This window comes from Phocoena phocoena, chromosome 7, assembly GCF_963924675.1.
Source record: "Phocoena phocoena chromosome 7, mPhoPho1.1, whole genome shotgun sequence".
Taxonomy (NCBI): Eukaryota; Metazoa; Chordata; class Mammalia; order Artiodactyla; family Phocoenidae; genus Phocoena; species Phocoena phocoena.
The window spans coordinates 8,905,969-8,920,783 of record NC_089225.1 but is presented as its reverse complement, the minus strand read 5'-3'; the positions used below and the strand labels follow the sequence as shown (position 1 = coordinate 8,920,783).

Genomic DNA, 14,815 nt, shown 5'->3' with positions numbered 1-14,815 from the left:
GCCTTTGTGTACAAATATTTTTAATTTGCTTTATTTTTATATTTCATGCATCTAAGATAAATAGCTACCAAAATATATTATTATAATAGCATGTTATCATAAGCAAGAATGAAATCTACCAAGATTTTTCCTTCAATAAATTTAATTTTTACAATATAATAAATGTTTCTAACATTAAAAATATAAAATACTATTAAGTAAAAGTAAGAAAATACAAAAATTGTGCAATGCTACCAGCTAGAGATAACTGTGGTTAAATGCTGGATGTGTATCTTTACAGCATATGACTGAAGGAAGTGCAGACACCCTTAACTAATGTCTCATGTGAAATGCCTTTAACAAATATGATGCTGGATATCTAGAGAGATATATTTTAAATCATATTTATAATGCATATATATATATAGTTCTATAGTTGAATTTTTTAGTTTTCAAAGACTTTAAATAACTGATGATACTTGTTTATTGACATACCTAGTGAACACTCTAAACACTTTTTCAAGTTAAGAAAAAATTGATATGCAGTTTCAAGAGGTACACTGATCTGGGAGAGCTCACACTATTTAATCTTTTTTTTTTTTTTTTTTTTTAAACATCTTTATTGGGGTAAAATTGCTTTACAATGGTGTGTTAGTTTCTGCTTTATAACAAAGTGAATCAGCTATACATATACATATGATCCCATATGTCTTCCCTCTTGCATCTCCCTCCCTCCCACTCTCCCCATCCCACCCTTCCAGGCTGTCACAAAGCACCGAGCTAATATCCCTGTGCCTTGCGGCTGCTTACCCCCAGCTATCTACCTTACTACGTTTGTTAGTGTGTATATGTCCATGACTCTCTCTCGCCCTGTCAAAACTCACCCTTCCCCCTCCCCATATCCTCAAGTCCGTTCTCCAGTAGGTCTGCGTCTTTATTCCTATCTTACCCCTAGGTTCTTCATGACATTTTTTTCCCTTAAATTCCATATATATGTGTTAGCATACGGTATTTGTCTTTTTCTTTCTGACTTACTTCACTCTGTATGACAGACTCTAGTTCTATCCATCTCATTACAAATAGCTCAATTTCATTTCTTTTTAAGGCTGAGTAATATTCCATTGTGTATATGTGCCACATCTTCTTTATCCATTCATCCGATGATGGGCGCTTAGGTTGTTTCCATGTCCTGGCTATTGTAAATAGAGCTGCAATGAACATTTTGGTACATGACTCTTTTTGAATTTTGGTTTTCTCAGGGTATATGCCAAGTAGTGGGATTGCTGGGTCATATGGTAATTCTATTTGTAGTTTTTTAAGGAACCTCCATACTGTTCTCCATAGTGGCTGAACCAATTCACATTCCCACCAGCAGTGCAAGAGTGTCCCCTTTTCTCCACACCCTCTCCAGCATTTATTGTTTCTAGATTTTTTGATGATGGCCATTCTGACTGGTGTGAGATGATATCTCATTGTAGTTTTGATTTGCATTTCTCTAATGATTAATGATGTTGAGCATTCTTTCATGTGTTTGTTGGCATTCTGTATATCTTCTTTGGAGAAATGTCTATTTAGGTCTTCTGCCCATTTTTGGATGGGGTTGTTTGTTTTTTTGTTATTGAGCTGCATGAGCTGCTTGTAAATTTTGGAGATTAATCCTTTGTCAGTTGCTTCATTTGCAAATATTTTCTCCCATTCTGAGGGTTGTCTTTTGGTCTTGGTTATGGTTTCCTTTGCTGTGCAAAAGCTTTGAAGTTTCATTAGGTCCCATTTGTTTATTTTTGTTTTTATTTCCATTACTCTAGGAGGTGGGTCAGAAAGGATCTTGCTGTGATTTATGTCATAGAGTGTTCTTCCTATGTTTTCTTCTAAGAGTTTGATAGTTTCTGGCCTTACATTTAGGTCTTTATTCCATTTTGAGCTTATTTTTGTGTATGGTGTTAGGGAGTGATCTAATCTCATACTTTTACATGTACCTGTCCAGTTTTCCCAGCACCATTTATTGAAGAGGCTGTCCTTTCTCCACTGTACATCCCTGCCTCCTTTATCAAAGATAAGGTGTCCATATGTGCGTGGGTTTATCTCTGGGCTTTCTATCCTGTTCCACTGATCTATCTTTCTGTTTTTGTGCCAGTACCATACTGTCTTGATTACTGTAGATTTGTAGTATAGTCTGAAGTCAGGGAGCCTGATTCCTCCAGCTCCTTTTTTCGTTCTCAAGATTGCTTTGGCTATTCGGGGTCTTTTGTGTTTCCATACAAATTGCGAAATTTTTTGTTCTAGTTCTGTGAAAAATGCCAGTGGTAGTTTGATAGGGATTGCATTGAATCTGTAGATTGCTTTGGGTAGTAGAGTCATTTTCACAATGTTGATTCTTCCCATCCAAGAACATGGTATATCTCTCCATCTATTTGTATCATCTTTAATTTCTTTCATCAGTGTCTTATAATTTTCTGCATACAGGTCTTTCGTATCCTTAGGTAGGTTTATTCCTAGATATTTTATTCTTTTTGTTGCAATGGTAAATGGGAGTGTTTTCTTGATTTCACTTTCAGATTTTTCATCATTAGTATATAGGAATGCCAGAGATTTCTGTGCATTAATTTTGTATCCTGCTACTTTACCAAATTCATTGATTAGCTCTAGTAGTTTTCTGGTAGCATCTTTAGGATTCTCTATGTATAGTATCATGTCATCTGCAAACAGTGACAGCTTTACTTCTTCTTTTCCGATTTGGATTCCTTTTATTTCCTTTTCTTCTCTGATTGCTGTGGCTAAAACTTCCAAAACTATGTTGAATAAGAGTGGTGAGAGTGGGCAACCTTGTCTTGTTCCTGATCTTAGTGGAAATGCTTTCAGTTTTTCACCATTGAGGATGATGTTTGCTGTGGGCTTGTCATATATGGCTTTTATTATGTTTAGGAAAGTTCCCTCTATGCCTACTTTCTGGAGGGTTTTTTATCATAAATGGGTGTTGAATTTTGTCGAAAGCTTTCTCTGCATCTATTGAGATGATCATATGGTTTTTCTCCTTCAATTTGTTAATATGGTTTATCACATTGATAGATTTGCGTATATTGAAGAATCCTTGCATTCCTGGAATAAACCCCACTTGATCATGGTGTATGATCCTTTTAATGTGCTGTTGGATTCTGTTTGCTAGTATTTTGTTGAGGATTTTTGCATCTATGTTCATCAGTGATATTGGCCTGTAGTTTTCTTTCTTTGTGACATCCTTGTCTGGTTTTGGTATCAAGGTGATGGTGGCTTCGTAGAAGGAATTTGGGAGTGTTCCTCCCTCTGCTATATTTTGGAAGAGTTTGAGAAGGATAGGTGTTAGCTCTTCTCTAAACGTTTGATAGAATTCACCTGTGAAGCCATCTGGTCCTGGGCTTTTGTTTGTTGGAAGATTTTTAATCACAGTTTCAATTTCAGTGCTTGTGATTGGTCTGTTCATATTTTCTATTTCTTCCTGATTCAGTCTTGGCAGGTTGTGCATTTCTAAGAATTTGTCCATTTCTTCCAGATTGTCCATTTTATTGGCATAGAGTTGCTTGTAGTAATCTCTCATGATTTTTTTTATTTCTGCAGTGTCAGTTGTTACTTCTCCTTTTTCATTTCTAATTCTATTGATTTGAGTCTTCTCCCTTTTTTTCTTGATGAGTCTGGCTAGTGGTTTATCTATTTTGTTTATCTTCTCAAAGAACCAGCTTTTAGTTTTATTGATCTTTGCTATTGTTTCCTTCATTTCTTTTTCATTTATTTCTGATCTGATTTTTATGATTTCTTTCCTTCTGCTAGCTTTGGGGGTTTTTTTGTTCTTCTTTCTCTAATTGCTTGAGGTGCAAGGTTAGGTTGTTTATTCGAGATGTTTCCTGCTTCTTAAGGTGGGCTTGTATTGCTATAAACTTCCCCCTTAGAACTGCTTTTGCTGCATCCCATAGGTTTTGGGTCGTTGTGTCTCCATTGTCATTTGTTTCTAGGTATTTTTTTATTTCCTCTTTGATTTCTTCAGTGATCACTTCATTATTAAGTAGTGTATTGTTTAGCCTCCATGTGTTTGTATTTTTTACAGATCTTTTCCTGTAATTGATATCTAGTCTCATGGCGTTGTGGTCGGAGAAGATACTTGATACAATTTCAGTTTTCTTAAATTTACCAAGGCTTGATTTGTGACCCAAGATATGATCTATCCTGGAGAATGTTCCATGAGCACTTGAGAAAAATGTGTATTCTGTTGTTTTTGGATGGAGTGTCCTATAAATATCAATTAAGTCCATCTTGTTTAATGTATCATTTAAAGCTTGTGTTTCCTTATTTATTTTCATTTTGGATGATCTGTCCATGGGTGAAAGTGGGGTGTTAAAGTCCCCTACTATGAATGTGTTACTGTTGATCTCCCCTTTTATGGTTGTTAGTATTTGCCTTATGTATTGAGGTGCTCCTATGTTGGGTGCATAAATATTTACAATTGTTATATCTTCTTCTTGGATCGATCCTTTGATCATTATGTAGTGTCCTTCTTTGTCCCTTTTAATAGTCCTTATTTTAAAGTCTATTTTGTCTGATATGAGAATTGCTACTCCAGCTTTCTTTTGGTTTCCATTTGCATGGAATATCTTTTTCCATCCCCTTACTTTCAGTCTGTATGTGTCTCTAGTTCTGAAGTGGGTCTCTTGTAGACAGCATATATAAGGGTCTTGTTTTTGTATCTATTCAGCCAATCTGTGTCTCTTGGTGGGAGCATTTAGTCCATTTACATTTAAGGTAATTATCGATATGTATGTTCCTATTTCCATTTTATATATTGTTTTGGGTTCGCTACTATAGGTCATTTCCTTCTCTTGTGTTTCGTGTCTAGAGAAGTTCCTTTAGCATTTGTTGTAAAGCTGGTTTGGTGGTGCTGAACTCTCTCAGCTTTTGCTTGTCTGTAAAGGTTTTAATTTGTCCATCAAATGTGAATGAGATCCTTGCTGGGTAGAGTAGTCTTGGTTGCAGGCTATTCTCCTTCATCACTTTCAGTATGTCCTGCCACTCCCTTCTGGCTTGTAGGGTTTCTGCTGAGAGATCAGCTGTTAACCTTATGGGGATTCCCTTGTGTGTTATTTGTTGTTTTTCCCTTGCTGCTTTTAATATGCTTTCTTTGTATTTAATTTTTGACAGTTTGATTAATATGTGTCTTGGCGTGTTTCTCCTTGTATTTATCCTGTATGGGACCCTCTGTGCTTCCTGGACTTGATTAACTATTTCCTTTCCCATATTAGGGAAGTTTTCAGCTATAATCTCTTCAAATATTTTCTCAGTCCCTTTCTTTCTTTCTTCTTCTTCTGGAACCCCTATAATTCGAATGTTGGTGCATTTCATGTTGTCCCAGAGGTCTCTGAGACTGTCCTCAGTTCTTTTCATTCTTTTTTCTTTATTCTGCTCTGCAGTAGTTATTTCCACTACTTTATCTTCCAGGTCACTTATCCGTTCTTCTGCCTCAGTTATTCTGCTATTGATCCTATCTAGAGTGATTTTAATTTCATTTATTGCATTGTTCATCGTTGCTTGTTTCATCTTTAGTTCTTGTAGGTCCTTGTTAACTGTTTCTTGCATTTTGTCCATTCTACTTCCAAGATTTCGGATCATCCTTACTATCATTATTCTGAATTCTTTTTCAGGTAGATTGCCTATTTCCTCTTCATTTGTTAGGTCTGGTGGGTTTTTATCTTGCTCCTTCATCTGCTGTGTGTTTTTCTGTCTTCTCATTTTGCTTATCTTACTGTGTTTGGGGTCTCCTTTTTGCAGGCTGCACGTTCGTAGTTCCCGTTGTTTTTGATGTCTGTCTCCAGTGGCTAAGGTTGTTTCAGTGGGTTGTGTAGGCTTCCTGGTGGAGGGGACTAGTGCCTGTGTTGTGCTGGATGAGGCTGGATCTTGTCTCTCTAGTGGGCAGGTTCACGTCTGGTGGTGTACATTATTTAATCTTGACTATATTTTCCCATTAATACATGAGGTCAATCACATTAGTAAGTTTCCAATGTTGATCCATCTTTCATTCTGGAGTAAGTCCTAATTCGTTGAGGTGCTATTGATATTGTTTTTGTAAAGTACAGAATGATTTAATTTGTTTACATTTTAATTTCTGATTTTGAATCTCCATTCAGAGTGAGATTGATTTGTAATTTTGATTTGTATACTTATTGTTTGTTTCATACTACACATCACAAGTATTCTGGTATAATGCAATCAATAACGTAAAACTTAGTAAGTTCCGTGTTTTTGTTGAGAGAGGAATTTAAGAATGGTATTCTAAAGGGAAAAGGATGGTTAATCAAAGACCCAGCAGGGAGGGCTTCCCTGGTAGCACAGTGGTTGAGAGTCCGCCTGCCGATGCAGGGGACACGGGTTCGTGCCCCTCTCCAGGAAGCTCCCACGTGCCACAGAGTGGCTGGGCCCGTGAGCCATGGCTGCTGAGCCTGCGCATCCGGAGCCTGTGCTCCGCAATGGGAGAGGCCACAACAGTGAGAGGCTGGCGTACTGCAAAAAAAAAAAAAAAAAAAAAAAAAAAAAAAATGACCCAGCAGGGAAATATCAATGACAATTTTGTACTAACACTGCCTTTTCATGAATTCTCTGTGCCAAAAATTTTATAAAGCATTTCACCCATATTATGTTATTTAATCTTCACAAAGATACTGCAAGGTAAGCATTATTACCTTTTTGTCTTCAGATAGGTTTTCTGAGGCTCAGCGAAGTTTATAATGTGCCTTACATCATGAGGTTAGGAAGGGGAAATGCTTGGATTCAAATCTAAGTCATCTAAATCCGCAGTTTTGCTCCCAACCACATTAGCAAATAGATTTACTAACGCAGGTTTAAGAAGGTGTATTAGAGAGTAAAGAGGTTTGGAAAGTATTCTGCCCAAGTTCTAATGCTGGCTATGGCGTTTACTTACAAGTTCTATGAGCATCTGTAAGTCACTTACCTGCTGTCAACCTTGTTTCTTTTTTAATCTGTAAAGGGGACCAGCAATGCCTGACTGGAAGCATCATGTGTAGACTGAGACCAGACTTGCACATTCTAAAGCTCCTTCTCACTGCAGGGTAGAGAGAGACTGGGACAGTGAGTTACATTTGTCATTTCAATAAGAAACACAGGTTGGCAGATTTTAATAGAGACTCTCCCACAGGGCATCTGGAGCCAGAGTTGGTCTCAGTCCCACCCAATCGTGCGGTGGCAGAAGGTCATGACTGCCTCAGTAGCTCCTTGGCATTTTCTGGAGAAGCTGTGAGTCTGATCATAGGCCAGCTCCCCCGTTTATGGACAGATATCGACAGGACACAGATGTCTCTGTTTCAATTTATTATCATTATCCTGCTCATGGGGGCACCCGTGTGCCTGAGCTCAAGGTTAGCATGAACGTAGGCAGAAAGGAAGTTGACCTTCCTCCTTCTCCCAACTAGAGTCCAAATCAGGAAGGCCAGACAGGAGATACAGTTGAAGAGTCAGGATGCATTGGTCTAGAACTCATCATGCGACACAGGTCCATTCACAGGGCCAACCATTGCCCTTAAAGGCAATTAAATAGGAGAGCTTTGTAAGTAGTGATGCTGAGTCCTACCTCCCAGATATTCTGAATTAATTGTCTGGAATGGGACCCAAGAGTGAATATTGATAAATTAAATAAATACAAGCTTTCCCAATGATTCTAAAATGCAACAAGAGTTGCAAGTTACTAGATTGGATGAATTCGTAAATAACAAATATTTCCATTAATATCTACTGAGCACCTACTATGTGCCAGGCATTGTACTAAAACTCTGGCACATAGCTGGTAAAAATAGGTACAAATTCTAGGGCTTCCCTGGTGGCGCAGTGGTTGAGAGTCCATCTGCCGATGCAGGGGACACGGGTTCGTGCCCCGGTCTGGGAAGATCCCACATGCCGCGGGGCGGCTGGGCCCATGAGCCATGGCCTCCGAGCCTGCGTGTCTGGAGCCTGTGCTCCGTGACGGGACAGGCCACAACAGTGAGAGGCCCGTGTACCGCAAAAAAAAAAAAAAAAAAAAAAAAAAAAAAAAAAAAAATAGGTACAAATTCTACTCATAAAATGTATACATGGATAACACAAATTACCATATAATGAATAGCTAATATTTGTGATTAGTGATAATATTGATTTTATCATTTTGTCATATATGTACATATATACACAATATAAATGATGTATTGTGTGTATTTTTATACACACATATGTATATAGTATAGTAGTATATATAAAGAGAGTTAATTATATACATATGGTTGGATATATACAGAGTCAGAAATATATATAGAAAAAGGTAGATATATCCATTGTTTTATATATATATATATATATATAAAACCAGTGTGTGTGTGTATATATATATATATATATATATATATATATATATACACACAATCCATATGTAATAGAATATATACACAATTCATGTATATGGATGTGTATATGGATGTGTGCAGTAGTATATGTATACCTATACACATATATATATAATACACACATAGGCTATAAACATACATAGTATAATTATAATAAAACAAAAGCTATTATGTTAATGATATTAAGAAGGGTTTGTCATATGTTTTCTAAAATAAAATTTAGAAAGTTGTAATTTTTAATTTACGTAGAAAAATATCAGTATAAAGTAATAATTTATTTGTCTCCATCTAAAAACAGCCTTATGTACTGTCTGTCCACTGAAATGGCCTAGAAGTACTTAGAGCCCTGTCTAATGAACCCTTTTTTCTACATGTCCTCCTTTAAAACTTCCTTTTTATTGTAAAAAAGGAAAGACAGCAAATATACCCCAAAGAGCAAACTGTTCCACCTGGTTTGAAATCTAGGATAATGTCAGATATACATGGAAATTTCAAAGAACATCTTGGTTTCTATTTGACTTCTCAGTATAGTGCTTTTAACAGCAGGATCACAGCCAGGTGCTAAACAATTGCTCCTAGCACTGTCATGATCAGGCTTGGCTCCTCCCTGAATGGTTGGATCCTATGCCTAGTTCACAAACCTTTGTTAGCAGCTTATACCTACCAGCATACAGCTAAAGACCACACAATATCCTTAGCACTCACTATGAGCCATAACTGTTCTAAGCCCTTAAGGCACATCAACTTAATTCTCACAATTACCCTCCATGTAGGCATTATTATTATCATTATCTTGATTTCACAGATAAAAATGCCATGGCACAGCGAGGAAAGAAAAGACTATGAGAAAAAAATTTCTAGGTGGATACAAAACTAGTTAATGTCTTAGGGGATAATAAAATTGGGGGGGGGGTAATGTCTACTCTATTGGGCAAACATTTATGGGTTAACGTGTAGCTTCATAATATCTAAGGTCTAATGAGCCAATGAATAGCAAAACCAAATGACAGGTACATTCTCCTTGAGAATTAAACGATCATTGAGTAGACTTGTTAAAAATTGCCCCAGGATGATGTTGAAAGGACAAACTTAGCTCTCTTTTGATCTCCAGGTTTTGGGTATTTTTAAATATACTCCATTCATTCATTCATTTACTCCCTTATCTCAATATTTCATGATTTCCTTCTACTCTACCCCATTCAGCCTTCCATGCACTTGTCAAGGAACTTCCTGGTTTTCCACCACAGATGAAATCCATGTTGTAAAACTCCTGACTTCCCTAAAGCTAAGTCTTCCTCACTGAAATGAATGTGCTCAGTGGCATCCTCCCAGCTCCTCACCGCTGAACTTTTTCACAAAGATAAAGGCCCTGCAGGTCTTCAGACACCATTGAACACTGCCACATCCCCTGGGAATCATATACACCTGTGGCATACACTGAATGTAGGTAATTAAGGACCACTTCACCTCCACTGTGTGCTCAGAACTCAAGCATACACATTTCTGACCAACACGAGGAAGAAAAAGGGGCACAGCTGGGAAGGATGTCATCCCAAGCAGAGATCAACACAAAAGTTGAAAAGAAAAATATAGGAAAGCCATGCTCATGAGTACCCTCAGACCGTAAGTAAAGTAAGTCTGGGTTCTGTCAGTGATGAACTCATCTTTATGTTAGAAAACACACCCTTGGAAACAGCCTTTGACCTTAGGTACTGTGCCCCCAAGGTCTGGGCAACTCACTGGACCAGGAGAAAGATTAGATGGTTAAAACCCACTAATAGTCTTCGCGCTGCTATCTCATCTAAGGAAGACATCGGCCAAATGGAATTTTTGTTCTCTCACTTTCAGACACTCCTCACATTTTATCCACACACAAGGAAAGAAAAAGCAAAGAAGAGAACTAATTACTTTTGAAAGAAATGACAAAAGACATTAAACTGGGGGTCAGATCACCATTAACGGAGGTTACCAAGTCAATATGTATAATTGTGGCTTAGGAGGGATCTGATTTTGTCAAATATGATTTGTTTTGTGGTAAGAAAGCTTTTGATCTGGGCTTAATGTTGGCTGGGCTGTGAGAAGCCCTTACTGTCGGCAGGAAACTCAGGAGTTGGTGACACAGCATGAAGCCTTCCCTGTGTGGGTTAGAGCAGCTTGAGAGTGAGGGCAAGTTTTTACTTTATGTGATTAGAAGGCAAATAGGAATGGACATCTTTGGCCCCATGAGAGAAAAGGTCTGTATTTTTCTTTCCCATCCTTCCCTCCCCCCACCACTAATAGAATTTTGAAATTTTAGTTCTTCTTCCTCACTCACTATATTTTTGAGATGCTTGCCTGTGTAAGTTGAGATCATGTTTCTGGCATGACAACTTTGTTGCCATGGAGATTTTGATTTTTTTCAATGTCAAGGCATTTTCAGCTTCCTGGGCTCATGGACGAATGGAGAGGCTTAAAAATCTTTCCTCCTTTTGGCACAAAATCGATGCACGTTTTTTCTTTCCCCCTTGGGCAGTGCTTGGGTTGCAAAAAGCTAAGGACCCATGAAGGTCTTTGGATGTTGGTTTTCATTTTGGTGTCTGGTCCCTCCTGAACAGGTGTGGATTGGGAACAATTCAGGAAGCAGGGTCTTCACAATTAGCATGATATCAGCTGTCTGGGGACTTGCTCCTGATTAGCTAGGTGACAATACCAAGGACCCAATTTCATCGGCAGCACTACAGTACCTGCTTGCAAGAGTGTCCCATCTGGATTGATTGAGCCAGACGTGATATGGATACAACCTAATCTGTTCGAAAAGACCATGTGGTGTATAGAAATCTGTCACTGGATTCCCTTCTCTCCCTTTGAAGGGCTTTCTCCTTTTCAGCACCTTTTCTTTCTTTTCTCCTGTACTGGCTGCCCCCAGGAATGGCAGGCATCAGGTTCTATGCTTTCCTTTGTTGCCTCACATGCACCCTTTGTTCTCGAAGTGTGGACTCTGCATAGTAACATGGGCATCACCTGGGAGCTTGTTGCAAATGCAGAATCTCGGCCTCTGCTCCAAAATTCTGGATCAGAACCTGTGCTTTAACGATTGTTGCATTCACACATTCGAATTTGAGTTGCACTGTGCTGGTCCATCCCTGAAACTCCCACTCCTTCAATTCTTAATCAAAATTGGCTAAGTCATTATGAATAAGGAATCATGCTGGAAAATAGAAACTTCAGCTTTATTTTTATCATCACGTCAGTACTCTAAGATAGTTGGTATTATTAATATTTTTAAAGATTATGAAAGAGACTCAGAGAGGTCAAGTCACTGATCTAAGGATATACAGCTAATTGTTGGTAGGACTTATATTTGAAACTAATTCTGTCTACCCCATGTTCACTTTATTCATGTTGCTCAGAGATCTTAACCTGAGTAAAGGTGTTGTTGACATGATAGTCAACCCTTTCAGGTAATTTTGGCATTTCAACTGGGGTTGTCACTATTTTAACCACAAAGACTGGATATTTAGGCATCAAGGAAGAAAGAGAGACACTGGACTCCATGCTCCTGAAAATCATACTGTGGTCTAATATGCCTGTGGGCAAAACTAACCTGACCTAAATATTTAAACAATGCCTTAGGCATATTCTTTTACTAGGACAGCTATGGATCATTGAGGGATACAGGATAGAAATCTTCTGCTATTTAATAGGAGCCTTGGGACACTGTCTCAAATGTAGACAAATCACATGTGATGAGCCTTTCTCTATTCAACTAGCATCATTGCAAAAGAAAATGATGTTAAGAGGGGAAGGAGGAATCTTATGAATACTTTTGCTCACTAATAATATAATGCTTCAAAGACTCTAAACATCAATATTTGCCACATAGAGAATGATAGATAAACCCATGCAATTCACCCTTTATTTTGCTCCCAATGACTGGTCACTTCCTTTGAAAAGCCAAGTGGATATTATTTTTAAGAGTCAACCTTTATTTATTTATTTATTTTTACATCTTTATTGGAGTATAATTGCTTTACAATGGTGTGTTAGTTTCTCCTGTATAACAAAGTGAACCAGCTATACATAAACATATATCCCCATATCTCCTCCCTCTTGCATCTCCCTCCCACCCTACCTATCCTGCTCCTCTAGGTGGTCACAAAGCACTGAGCTGATCTCCCTGTGCTATGCAGCTGCTTCCCACTAGCTATCTATTTTACATTTGATAGTGTATATATGTCCATTTCACTCTCTCGCTTTGTCCCAGCTTACCCATCCCCCTCCCCATGTCCTCAAGTCCATTCTCTATGTCTGCATCTTTATTCCTGTCCTGCCCCTAGGATCATCAGAAACTTTTTTTTTTATTCCATATATATGTGTTAGCATATGGTATTTGTTTTTCTCTTTCTGCCTTTGCTTCACTCTGTATGACAGACTCTAGGTCCATCCACCTCAGTACAAATAACTAAGTTTCATTTCTTTTTATGGCTGAGTAATATTCCATTGTATATATGTATAAGAGGCAGCCTTTAAAATGTCAGCTCAGTGAATCACCAGTCTGACATTGCTAAACTAATACTTTGCCAAGAGACAAGGTCCTTTGCAATTCCTCAGTTCATTGCTTTTAACTTAAACATCGTAACTTAAAAATGTAGTAACGGAATTAAGAGCAGGCTAATTCATGACATATATTTGTCTAATGATCGGCAGTGTACTACTGTATTCACAATGAGTGTCACACCCAGGTGGAAATAAGTTGCATTTGAATAGTATATTGTATGGTGGATACTCTTGCCTTGTCTAACGTGGAGTAGTTAGGTAGGATCTACTCAACCCAATCCATTTACTCAACCCCTCTGGAAGATGTCTTTCACCTAAGACATTGTGGAAATGACAGTAAAAAAGATGAGCTAAGAAAAAATAAATATATAAATAAATACATTTTTAAAAGATGAGCTGAGGAACATGGATGGACCTAGAGATTGTCATACTGAGTGAAGTAAGTCAGACAGAAAAAGAGAAATATCGATGATATCGCTTATATACGGAATCTAAAAAGAAATGATACAAATGAATGTATTTTCAAAACAGAAAGGGACTCACAGACTTAGAGAATGAACTTATGGTTACTAGGGTCGGGGGGCAAGGGTGAAGGGAAGGGATAGTTAGGGAGTTTGGGATTGACATGTACACACTGCCATATTTAAAAAGGATAACCAACAACCAACAAGGACCTACTGTATAGTACAGGGAACTTTGTTCAATACTATGTAATAGCCTAATTGGGAAAAGAATTTTATAAAGAATAGATACATGTGTACATATTACTGAATCACTCTGCTGTACAGAGTCGTGTACCTGAAACTATCACAACATTGTTAATCAGCTATACTCCAATATAAAATAAATAGTTAAAGTCACTGGGGAAAAAAAAGTATCCAAAGATGAGTAGGTATATGTATATGTATAACTAAAAAAGATTTTGTACACCTACAAAAAACGCAACATTTTGAATCAATATTACTCCAGTAAAAAAAAAAAAGGTCCAGCTCCATAGCTTGAAAAAGAAAGAAAGAAAGAAAGAAAAGAATCCTTTAAGGGAACTTTATAAATACCTATCAAATTTCAATAAACCAAAAAAGATGAGCTGAGGATTTTTGAATCCACCATATGGACTGAAAATGGTAACATATAAACCAACTCTAAGGAATCAGAAAACAGGAGTTGCTATGAATGTTTAGTTCATCTTTCTCCAGGATTCAGGTTCAAATGCCCCTTATCCTAGGGCTCTCCCTTCCTTAGGGCCCACTTCGACTGTTTCAAACTGTACTTATCTGATTTGTAGTATTCGTTTATGCAATCAGTTGATTGTGTCTGGGCTTTGTTTTTCTAATCAGTGTACATATTTGATAAAAATCCAGATTTTATAAAAGAATCCTTATCGTTAGTTTTGCTAAGGACTTGCTTCTAATAAATCTCTGCCACAAACATATCCAGAGCAATCAAATATTACCCTGGGATAGCTTTCTGAGGGTAATTTTGTGTATAAGTAACAGAAAACTCACTAGCATGAAAAAAATTCACTAGCTTGAAAAACATTAAATTATTAGGCACATGGAGATTGAGAGGTGTCTGTATTTCTATTTCCTGAACACTGTGTTAGTTAAAAGTGTGTTTACCCTGTAATAATTTAAGCTAAATATTTGTTTGGTGAGATTTTTCTGTGTCTGTGTTTTGTTTTACATTTTTTAAAAGAATTAAAAATAAAACATATTACTCTACGTAAAAGGAAGTCCTCAATGAGGAAAGGCTCCAGGGCTTATGAATTCAGTTCAACGATGTCATCCTCAGTATCAGAATCATTCTGGAGCTAATAAGCCTCCCAACATCTCAGCCAGACTCAACAAAGTTCTGAGAAACAAAGAGACCATGGCTTACTTTTAAGCCATCAAATT

At 37.5% G+C, this 14,815-nt stretch overlaps 1 protein-coding gene across 2 annotated transcripts in view; it reads left to right on the top strand.

Annotated features, from left to right (window-relative positions):
* Positions 1–14,815, top strand: part of CNTNAP5 (contactin associated protein family member 5) — an 881,675-nt gene that overhangs the window by 206,712 nt on the left and 660,148 nt on the right. The gene's annotated exons all lie outside the window — the stretch shown is intronic.